General features: G+C 36.7%; 1 protein-coding gene across 2 annotated transcripts in view; it reads left to right on the forward strand.

The window, feature by feature from the left end:
- LOC128702099 (serine/arginine repetitive matrix protein 2-like) overlaps nucleotides 1-2559 on the forward strand; it is a 94589-nt gene extending 92030 nt beyond the window's left edge. For both annotated transcript variants that reach the window (XM_070102811.1, XM_070102812.1), the window contains one exon: nucleotides 823-2559. The gene's annotated coding sequence lies outside the window, so the exon portion shown is untranslated. The remainder of the gene's footprint in view (nucleotides 1-822) is intronic.
- Nucleotides 2560-10391: the final 7832 nt, after the last annotated feature.

The raw sequence follows: 10391 nt of genomic DNA on the forward strand, positions 1-10391 counted from the left end.
ACATACACACGTACACAAATACATACATACACACGCACACAGAATGAGAGTGGGAATGAGAATGAGAATATGCACTTCTGGGCTCAGCTACTGACCCATCCTATCTATCAAGAGAGCATGCTACATTCACTTATCTATATCTTACATGCCCTTACATGCTGATTTAACTGACCTCATTGAAAGTCGTACATTAGACACAGACTTACTCTTTGGCATTTTAACTTGAGCTGATCTGTTGCACTAATTTTGAACAGTTATTTTGCACATGTACTAATTCCCAACTCTGCCAACCCCTAACTTTACACATCACTGCACTGCAGTGCTATATCACCCATACAAGTTTAGTGCTTATTTTTAATACTCTAATAACAATTTGTTAACCAAGGGTCTGCAACCTGTTGATGAATTAATAAACCCATATTGTTAAACCATCTTTAGGTGAACAGAGTCCTAAAAGTATTAAACTATTACAAGTACTTGGAGTGGCGAATCTCTGTAAAAAAATAATAAAAAGTTGTATGTAAAATTAGTAGTACAAAGAAAGTACCTGATGTAATCTGCAAATTAAGCCTATGAACTATGCTCTGTACTGTAACTATTAATTTAGGCTAAGATTATTGTAAAATGAATGTTTTTTTACGTGGTTTTTTCTCAAATTGTGTACCGTTTCGATACTGTTCGTAAATTTGTATAGATTTTGTCATAAAAATAACTTTTATAGATATATTTGTGATTGAATGCTCAAGTAATCATTTTTTCTCCCACAGTTGCCTGGAGGGATTATTCACTGACCATATGCATCTGCCATTCTTGTCTTTGCAGTTTCTAGGTTGGCGCGTTGCTATGAGGCTGCTCCACATGGCCTGGGTGGCTCTCACCCCCCTTCTCCTGTACCTGGAACATGTTCTTGCCTCAGTTCTTGTGTATGCCAGAACCAGAGCAAAGCCACAAGTGTGCATATGTGTAAATGAATGAGTGTGTGTGTGTGTTTAGGGTCTTGTTTGTTTGTGAGTGGAAGCAAGCACAGATACTTAAGAGTATTATACTCTCATGTATATAATTGTGATACCCATGATTTACGTACTTCATTTCATGTGATTTGTAATAATAGTTATATCTTATAGGGAATCTAGTGTATATATGAGTTTATAGCCTGAGAATTGTGTATGATATTACTGAATGTGATTCCCTTAAATATGGTAGGAAGTGGGTTTTGTTTAATATGCTGCTAGGAATATGTCAGGCATATAAAGAGAATGCCTTAATAAAAGTAACATCCAACATTAAATCAATTCTGTAATGCCGTATCTGCTACATGTTACTCTTTCAGTTAATTATACAAGATTTTTGGCTTTATTTTTAAAGTATATAAATTATGAAAGGCTTCATTGATTTAATATACATCAATGCTGATTACATTGTGTATGTAAGCTCATGTGGTTTAAAATCACCTATTTAAAGAAAACTTCAAACAAAGGATTTGTCAAGACATTAACAGGAAAGGGTATGATGGCAGTAGCTTTGAAGAATTAGTTTTTATTTAAATGAGCGTGTATTTTGGGTTTGTGATATTCCAAATAATTTAGTTCATTCATTAGTTGTAAAATGAATGTCCACGTGTTTAAGAAATTCTCCCTTTCCAAAACATTTTTTATTTGGCAGTTCTTAACACACTTGTAATATATATGCATACACAAACCACACAATCTATATATATACAGTATTTTTTTTTTCTATTTTTCATTAGTAGCATTTGTATGAAAGTTTGCGTAATGTATGAGACATGATCAGTGCCATGCAAGGAGATGAGTATTTACATGTTTCCATTTTCATCATGTCAAATCAAGGCATTATTTTATTCATTCATTCCATTTCTATGATTATTGTTATGCAAAATTTGCAACTGTTAAATATCAAACTCATCATTTTTCCTCTGCATTTTTTTTTTCCTTTTGGAGATTTGTTCCTCACTGTTTTTTGTTAAATTTCTAAGCAAAACACTGGGGTGTAATGCCAAGCAAATTTCTCATGTTACTTCTTTTTGAATAAATGGAAGATTATTTATCCACCTTTTGTGCATCAGGTGGTGTTGAACCATGAAGGAGATCATGTGAAATGTAGTGATGGTTCAGTATTTAATTTAAAAAATTTACTGTATTTGTATGATTGCTACATGTTTGTTTTAGCATTACTCCTTGGTTTTTGAAAGACACTCTACATACTGTATATCTTTTAGACTTTTCACGTCCTCCTCTGTCTTTTGTATTATGCTAAAAAAAAATTGGTGCTTTAATTATTAAATCAGTAAAGTCTCTCCAGTTTCCCAAAACAGTAATAAATGCATATTAATATCACAGTTCATTTTAAGTAAAAAAAATATATATATATATAGCTCCTCGGTACCAAATGAATCATAAGATGGCTTATTTTTTCAGTTTATCCATGAAACTTCATTCTATTAATTGGTCAGAGAATGTTTTAGTTTCTTTCATCTAATCATCTCGAGTCACACATTTGATAGAATTGTACTTCCAAGAATAAATTAATTGTTTTGACAAATACAGTGTATCATTCAATCCTTTTTTTTTTTTTAGGAAGTGGTTTTCGCTACTGCATTGTCTTGATTGTAAAATGCCCATGAGTAGGTGAAATATCAAATATAGTCCCCTATTTGGTGCTTTTTTCTACATTCCATATTATCTTTAGTGAGCCACTATTTTTTGGTCATGAGATTACAGCCTCCATGGATGCCAAGGGTCACACTGGCTAGGTCTTTTCATTCCAGGATGGCCACAGCTGAGAAGGCTAACAGTTGTTCCCATGTGTGTCCTGTCCTCGGAAGCCTGTATACATCTCATTTCTGTGCCACCTGAGAGAACATTCTTGTGTTTAGGGAAGATACAGCTGTGGTTGCTTTCTGTGACCCATCTGGCAATGTCAGTAGGCAGTAAGTAGCAATAATAACTGCCACTGATGTAGGACTTCCAAACAAGTCATCAGCTCATGAAGAGAGGGGACAAGAAGATGCCGTATGTTGCTGTGTGGTGGGGTATCCAGACTGAGGTATGCTGGACAAATATTGTGAATGTGGGCTCATTTGGTAATGAATGGCCCCACACATGTTTATCATTTTTTAGTACTGTATAATAATCATGTTGGCCCATGCTTGGTTCCCTCATCACTAAGTAGGTAGTGTTAAATTATTTTGACCAATACATTATATGGACTACATGGAAAGTAGCAAAGATGCACTACCCTTAGATCCTCACACAGTAAGCATCATTGTTGCAGTGGTACTTGAATTAAGAATGGCAATAATATACAAATAAGTTAGTTATCTAATAGAAGTAGCTGACAGAAAATCAGATTGCATTTTGTATTTTTACTATACAAATCATAATATTTTACATATTCATTTCAATTTAATATTTTAAGGAATGTGGATGGTGTAGCCAAAACAAGGGAACTTTTGGGGTGTATTGTTGGGGCCACCATATCTGCACCTTGCAGCTCTGATGTTTGCTGTTTTGCTGGGTCTGCAGTGTTTTAGTTCTCCCTAGTCATAAATGAATGGATGACTGCTCACACCAGCAAGCGTGAGTATGGTAGTGTTCTAACATTGAGCATATCTTTAAAATGTAACTTGAGGTGACAAGGAAGTCTGCTCGTAAGAAAAAAAGGTGGTGAAATTAAGTAAGCAGGTAGAGTTTTAACCCTTTGACTGTTTTGGTCATATATGTACGTCGTATGAGCCATTGTGTTTGACATACATATACTGAAAAATTCTAGTGGTCTCAAATCAAGCAGGAGAAAGCTGGTAGGCCCACATGTGAGAGAATGGGTTTGTGTGGTCAGTGTGCGCAGTGTAAAAAAATCCTGCAGCACGCAGTGCATAATGAGAAAAAAACTCTGACCGTGTTTTTGGATTAAAATGCCGACTTTGAGGTGTATTTTCGTATAGTATTTATGGTTGTATTCTTTTCTTGGTCTCATTTGATAGAATGGAAAACATATTATAGAAATAGAAGTGATTTTGATTGGCTTTACTATGAAAAGGATATTGAAATGGAGCTCAAAGTGGCATAAATGTTCAATTTTTGCCGACGTTCAATAGTAAACAAATGATGTCAGTGTCCAATAAATGTCCAACTAGCCATTCTAATATGCAGTCATGAATGGGTTGATGTTATTTATACAATTACTGTATTACAATATTGCAGTAGTCTGCATAACAGTAAATCTCTTTTTTGTGTGAAAAATTCAAAATAGAAAACAAGAATATTATAACAGGGGCCTGGAGACATGACTGATGAACAGAGAAAATGTTATTTTAGTGCCAGGAATGTCTGCATTGTACATTCTAGGCCCTATTTTGAAATTTATATATTTTTTAATTTGCATGAAATTGGCCAAATTGCCAATTTCTGACCACTTTATTGGGTAGTTGAAATCGGTAAATGGGCGGTTTCTTGTACTCGATCGATAGAACAAATGGAGTTCTAAAGAAGCAGCTGAGTTTGGTCAACTGGAACAATGGAATTGGTCGAAAATAGGGCTCAAAGTGGGCGAAATCGCCTATGCGTAAATGTCGCTGAGGTTGCTAACTTCACGAGAGCATAATTCCATAAGTTTTCCATCAAATTTAGTACGTTTGGTGCCATTATCATCAGGAAAAGATTCTCTATCATTTCATAAGTTTTTTTTTTTTTTTTTTTTTTCCAAATATTTTGCGACACCAGGAGACACTTCAGGATTTGGGGTTGCGAAAGTCAAAGGGTTAAGATGTGATGATTAAGAATGCAGTTACTGTTTTCAGATACCCTGTATTTGGTATTAAACTGACTGTAGTTCATTATATAAGGAAATAGGACTAAGATTTGAAAGTGTAGTAATCAGCTCAGCAGGTACTAAGGTATTTATCATTGTCATCAAAGGTAAGTAAGTTACTATAAGTTGAATAGCTCAATATAATTTATTACTCTTTTTTTAACACACCATATTACAGGGTTCCCTCATTTTATGTGGGTTCACTCTCTGCACAAAATGCATGCTAAAGGGATAACTGACAAAGTGGGCAGATGGATCTTCAACTTTCCAACCAATCGAACACAGAGTAGTAGTAAACAGAGTTAAATCGGAAGCTGCCATAGTGAAGAGCTCTGTTCCACAAGGCACAGTACTTGCCCCCATCCTGTTCCTCATCCTTATATTAGACAGAGAAGTAAACCATAGCACTGTGTTATTCTTTGCAGGTGATACTAGGATCTGCATGACACTGTCATCTATTGAGGACACATTTAACCTCCAAGTAGATATAAACCAAGTTTTCCAGTGGGCAACTGAAAACAATATCAGGTTCAATGAAGACAAATTCCAACTACTACATTATGGAAAACTGGAGGAAATAATAGCTAGAAGTGAGTATACTACAAATTCTAATCACACAATAGAGTGGAAAAGTAATGTGAAGGACCTGGGAGTGGTAATGTCTGAGGATCTCACCTTCAAGAATCACAACAATGCCACTTATCACATCTGCGAGGAAAATGATAGGATGGATAATGAGAACATTCAAAACAAGAGATGCCAAGCCAATGATGATCCTTTTTAAATCACTTGTTCTCTCTAGGCTGGAATACTGCTGTACATTAATGCCTCCATTCAAGGCAGGTGAAATCGCAGATCTAGAGAATGTAGAGAGCCTTTACTGCACATATAAGTTCCGTCAAATACCTTAACTACTGGGAACGCTTGGAAGCACTTAACTTGTACTCACTGGAATGCAAGCGAGAGAGACATCATAATCTACACCTGAAAAACCCTAGAGGGACTGGTCCCTAATCTGCACACAGAAATCGCTCCCTACGAAAGCAAAAGACCTGTATGTGGTGTGTTGGGGCCTGCGCAGCCCCGACACTCCACATACAGCCAGTGTGACATTGTTTACCAGCCAGTGAGGACGATCTCACGTGTTCATACGATACATTTTGTATTATTCCATTCTTTTTAGTGCTTGTAACTGCTAAATAATCCACCATAAGCCCAAAGAAAGCTTCTAGTGCCAGCCAGCCCTTTGATAAAGGACTGAGAGAGAGGGGAGAATGTGCCTTTTTCAGTGATTCTGCAATATGTGCAATACTAAAGCAGCAGGAGTCGATAAAGGCTAAAGCGCCAGCCAGCAATAAAGTGTAGCATTAACAGCGTAGCAAGTTAAGCAATTAACCCTTTGACTGTCGCGGCCGTATATATACGTCTTACGAGGTACCATGTTTGACGTATATATACTCATAAATTCTAGCGGCTTCAAATCAAGCAGGAGAAAGCTGGTAGGCCTACATGTGAGAGAATGGGTCTGTGTGGTCAGTGTGCACCATATAAAAAAAATCCTGGAGCACGCAGTGCATAATGAGAAAAAAAAACTCCGACCGTTTTTTTTAATTAAAATGCCGACTTTGTGGTCTATTTTCGTATAGTATTTATGGTTGTATTCTCATTTTCTTGGTCTCATTTGATAGAATGGAAGACATATTATAGAAATAGATATGATTTTGATTGATTTTACTATAAAAAGAACCTAGAAATGGAGCTCAAAGTAGGGGAAATGTTTGATTTTTGCCAATGTTCAAAAGTAAGCAAATGATGCCATTTTCCAGTAAATGTCCAACTAGCCATTCTAATATGCAGTCATGAATGGGTTGATGTTATTTATACAATTATTACAGTATTGCAGTAGTCTGCATAATAGTAAGTCTTCAATTTTTTGTTTGAATAAAAATTCAAAATAGAAAGCAAGAGTAATATCAGAGGGGCCTGGAAACACGACTGATGAGCAAAGAAAATGTTATTTTAGAGCCAGGAATGTCTGCATTGTTCATTCTGGACCTTATTTTGAAATTGTCATATTTTTTAGTTTTCGTGAAATTGGCCAAATTGCAAATTTCTGACCACATTATTAGGTAGTTGAAATCGGTAAATGGGCAGTTTCTTGTACTTAATCGATAGAAAAAATGGAGTTCTAAAGAAATAGCTATGAGTTTGGGCGACTGTAACAATGGAATTAGCCAAAAATAGGGCTCAAAGCGGGCGAAATCGCCGATTTGTAAACGGCGCCGAGGTCGCTAACTTCGCGAGAGCATAATTCCGTCAGTTTTCCATCAAATTTCGTTTTTTTTGGTGTCATTACAATCGGGAAAAGATTCTCTGTCATTTCATAAGAAAAAATTTGTTTTTTTTTTTTTTAAATTTTGCGACACCAGGACGTAAGACGTATATATACGGCCGCGACAGTCAAAGGGTTAATTGATGGAAATAGGACAGCATGAAATTGACCCTTCCATTGTTGTTTGAGGTATATCGGGCTACTGACTAACACCACCACCTCTGCTGCCGCCTTCACCACCACTATGTAATGCTTATCTTTCAGCAGCCCTTATACACCCAACAACAAACAATACACCACCACTCTTGACATTCTTAATTCCATATTTTATTCATTCTAGAGTATATATCATGTTTCTATGTTATTAATATTGTTTATCTCATATTAGATGAATTATGCTAGATAAATAAGCCATAGAGCTGATATTAGTGTCATATTGAAGGACTATCTTGCCCTGTCTCCCTACACAGTTCCTAACATACGCCAGAAACAGACCTCTCTGGAACACTTTTTTGAGAGACAGGGGTCCAGTGATTCTCAAGTTGGTCCCAGTGGCATTAAAAAACAAAGGAGGGTAGTAACCCAGGATAAAGACTTGGTACCTGAAGTCTTTATGGAGTGGGATTTCCCTTCCAAACAATTGTAAACTCCTCCATCCTCTCCCCTCCTCCCTTCTTCCATACATCACTGTCTTCAATAAAGGTATGTGTGGTGTTATTTTTGTTTTATTCTTCATGTATCATTGTTTTCTGTGTAGGTAAATGTATTATTTCATGTAGAAAACATTTTTTTTAATAATTTTGGGTGTCTGAAATGGATTAATTGGATTTCCATTATTTCTTATGGGGAAAATTAATTCGGAATAAGTCACATTCGGGATAAGTCACTCTCTCTGGAATGGAGTAATTACGTAATCCGGGGGTCCACTGTATATGTAAATTATTAAAGAAATCAGTGCTTGAATAAATTTAATGTCACATTTCTTTTATATAAATGCTTGCAAGTGGTAAGGCTAAACTTCTAAGGGTCATTCATGTATTGCCAAGCTTTGTAACAGAAAATAAATAAATAAATACAGCCTCTCCTCAGCAACGTACTCGTTTACCAACGACTCAGATTTATGACAGGCGCTCTGACCAGTATGCCTACCTAAATAATTTGTATATTAGAGCTGATTTTGTTTATTACAGTATACTACTGTATAAACATTTAAAAATATACCAGTAATGTTATAAATGGTGCAAAGGTGACAGTAAAACAGTATCAAAGATGGTTGACACAAACCCACTACCATTATAGTATGCTCCTCAGTGAGGAGAGGCTGTATACATATATATGTATGTATGTACATATGTATATGTACCAGGTAAATTGTATGGTAGGTTTATTATTGAAAGAATTAAGAAGCAAGACAGAGCAGGATTACAGATGAACAAGGAGGCTTTAAGAACAGAACGTAAGACAGAAGGAACACTGCAACAGGCCTACTGACTCATGCTGAGCAGGTCCATGTCCCGCCGCCCCCGGATTAGACCAATGACCCACCCAGTCTGGTCATCTCCACTCAAGGATGGAGCACTGCATCAGACCCAGTAGCACAAGCTAGTCAGGTCCAACTCACACCCACCCACACCCACTCATGTATTTATCTAACCTATTTTTAAAACTACACAACGTTTTAGCCTGAATAACTGTACTTGGGAGTTTGTTCCACTCATCCACAACTCTATTACCAAACCAGTGCTTTCCTATATCCTTCCTAAATCTGAATTTTTCCAACTTGAAACCATTGCTGCGAGTCCTGTCTTGGCTGGAAATTTTCAGCACGCTATTTACATCCCCTTTATTTATTCCTGTTTTCCATTTATACACCTCGATCATATCCCCCCTAATTCTACGCCTTTCGAGAGAGTGCAGATTCAGGGCCCTCAGTCTATCCTCATAGGGAAGATTTCTGATACATGGGATCATCTTTGTCATCCTTCTCTGTACGTTTTCCAGAGCATTTATGTCCATTCTGTAATACAGTGACCAGAACTGAGCAGCATAGTCTAAATAAGGCCTAACCAAGGATATATAGAGCTGAAGAACAACCCAACTTCTATTATTTATACTTCTAAATATGAAGCCAAGAATTCTGTTGGCTTCATTGCGAACACTAATGCACTGTTGTCTTGGTTTTAGATTACTGCTAACCAGAACTCCTAAATCCTTTTCACAATCAGTAGTACTAAGATCTACATTATTTAGTTTATATGTGGCATGGTTATTTAACTGTCCAACATTTAGAACTTTGCATTTGTCAATATTAAACTGCATCTGCCACTTCTCCGACCATTGCATCAGTCTATTCAAATCATCCTGGAGTGCTCTAGTGTCCTCATTAGAATGAATTGGACAGCCTATTTTGGTGTCATCAGCAAATTTGCTTATGTCGTTATTTATTCGCTCATCTATGTCGTTTATGTAAATTGTGAACAACGGCCCCAACACTAACACCGCTTGTGACGTGCCCCCATTCTGATTTCTTCCCATTTATGCACTCTCTGCTATTTGTCAGCCATGCCTCTACCCAGGAAAAAATTTCTCCTCCTATTCCATGTGCCTTAAGTTTCTTCAATAGCCTCTGGTGTGGAACTCTATCGAAAGCCTTACTGAAGTCCATATACACAATATCATATTCATTACCATGATCTACCTCCTCAAACACCTTGGTGAAAAAAGTTAGTAAATTCGTAAGACAGGAACACCCCTTTGTAAAACCGTGTTGAGATTCATTAATCGATCTGTGCCTGTCAAGATGGCTACGAATTGCTTCGGCAATTATTGATTCCGTAAATTTTCCCACTATGGAGGTAAGGCTTATTGGTCTATAGTTCAAAGCCAAGGACCTGTCACCTTGCTTTAGAATGGGTAGAGGATGTGTAGATCAAGTGTTTACATTGAAGCATATATGCTTCAATGTAAATAATATGAACAATATTTGGATAAAGGTAGGGATGTTTTCACTGCATTTATAGATTTAGAAAATGCATATGATAGGGTGGATATGGGAGCAATGTGGTAGATGTTGCAAGTGTATGGAATAGACAGTACGTTGCTAAATGCTGTAAAGAGTTTTTGAGGATAGTGAGGCTCAGGTTAGGGTGTGTAGGAGAGAGGAAGATTACTTTCCAGTAAAAGTAGGCCTTAGACAGGGGTGACTAATGTCACCATGGTTGTTTAACATATA

This window comes from Cherax quadricarinatus, chromosome 83, assembly GCF_038502225.1.
Source record: "Cherax quadricarinatus isolate ZL_2023a chromosome 83, ASM3850222v1, whole genome shotgun sequence".
Classification (NCBI taxonomy): domain Eukaryota; kingdom Metazoa; phylum Arthropoda; class Malacostraca; order Decapoda; family Parastacidae; genus Cherax; species Cherax quadricarinatus.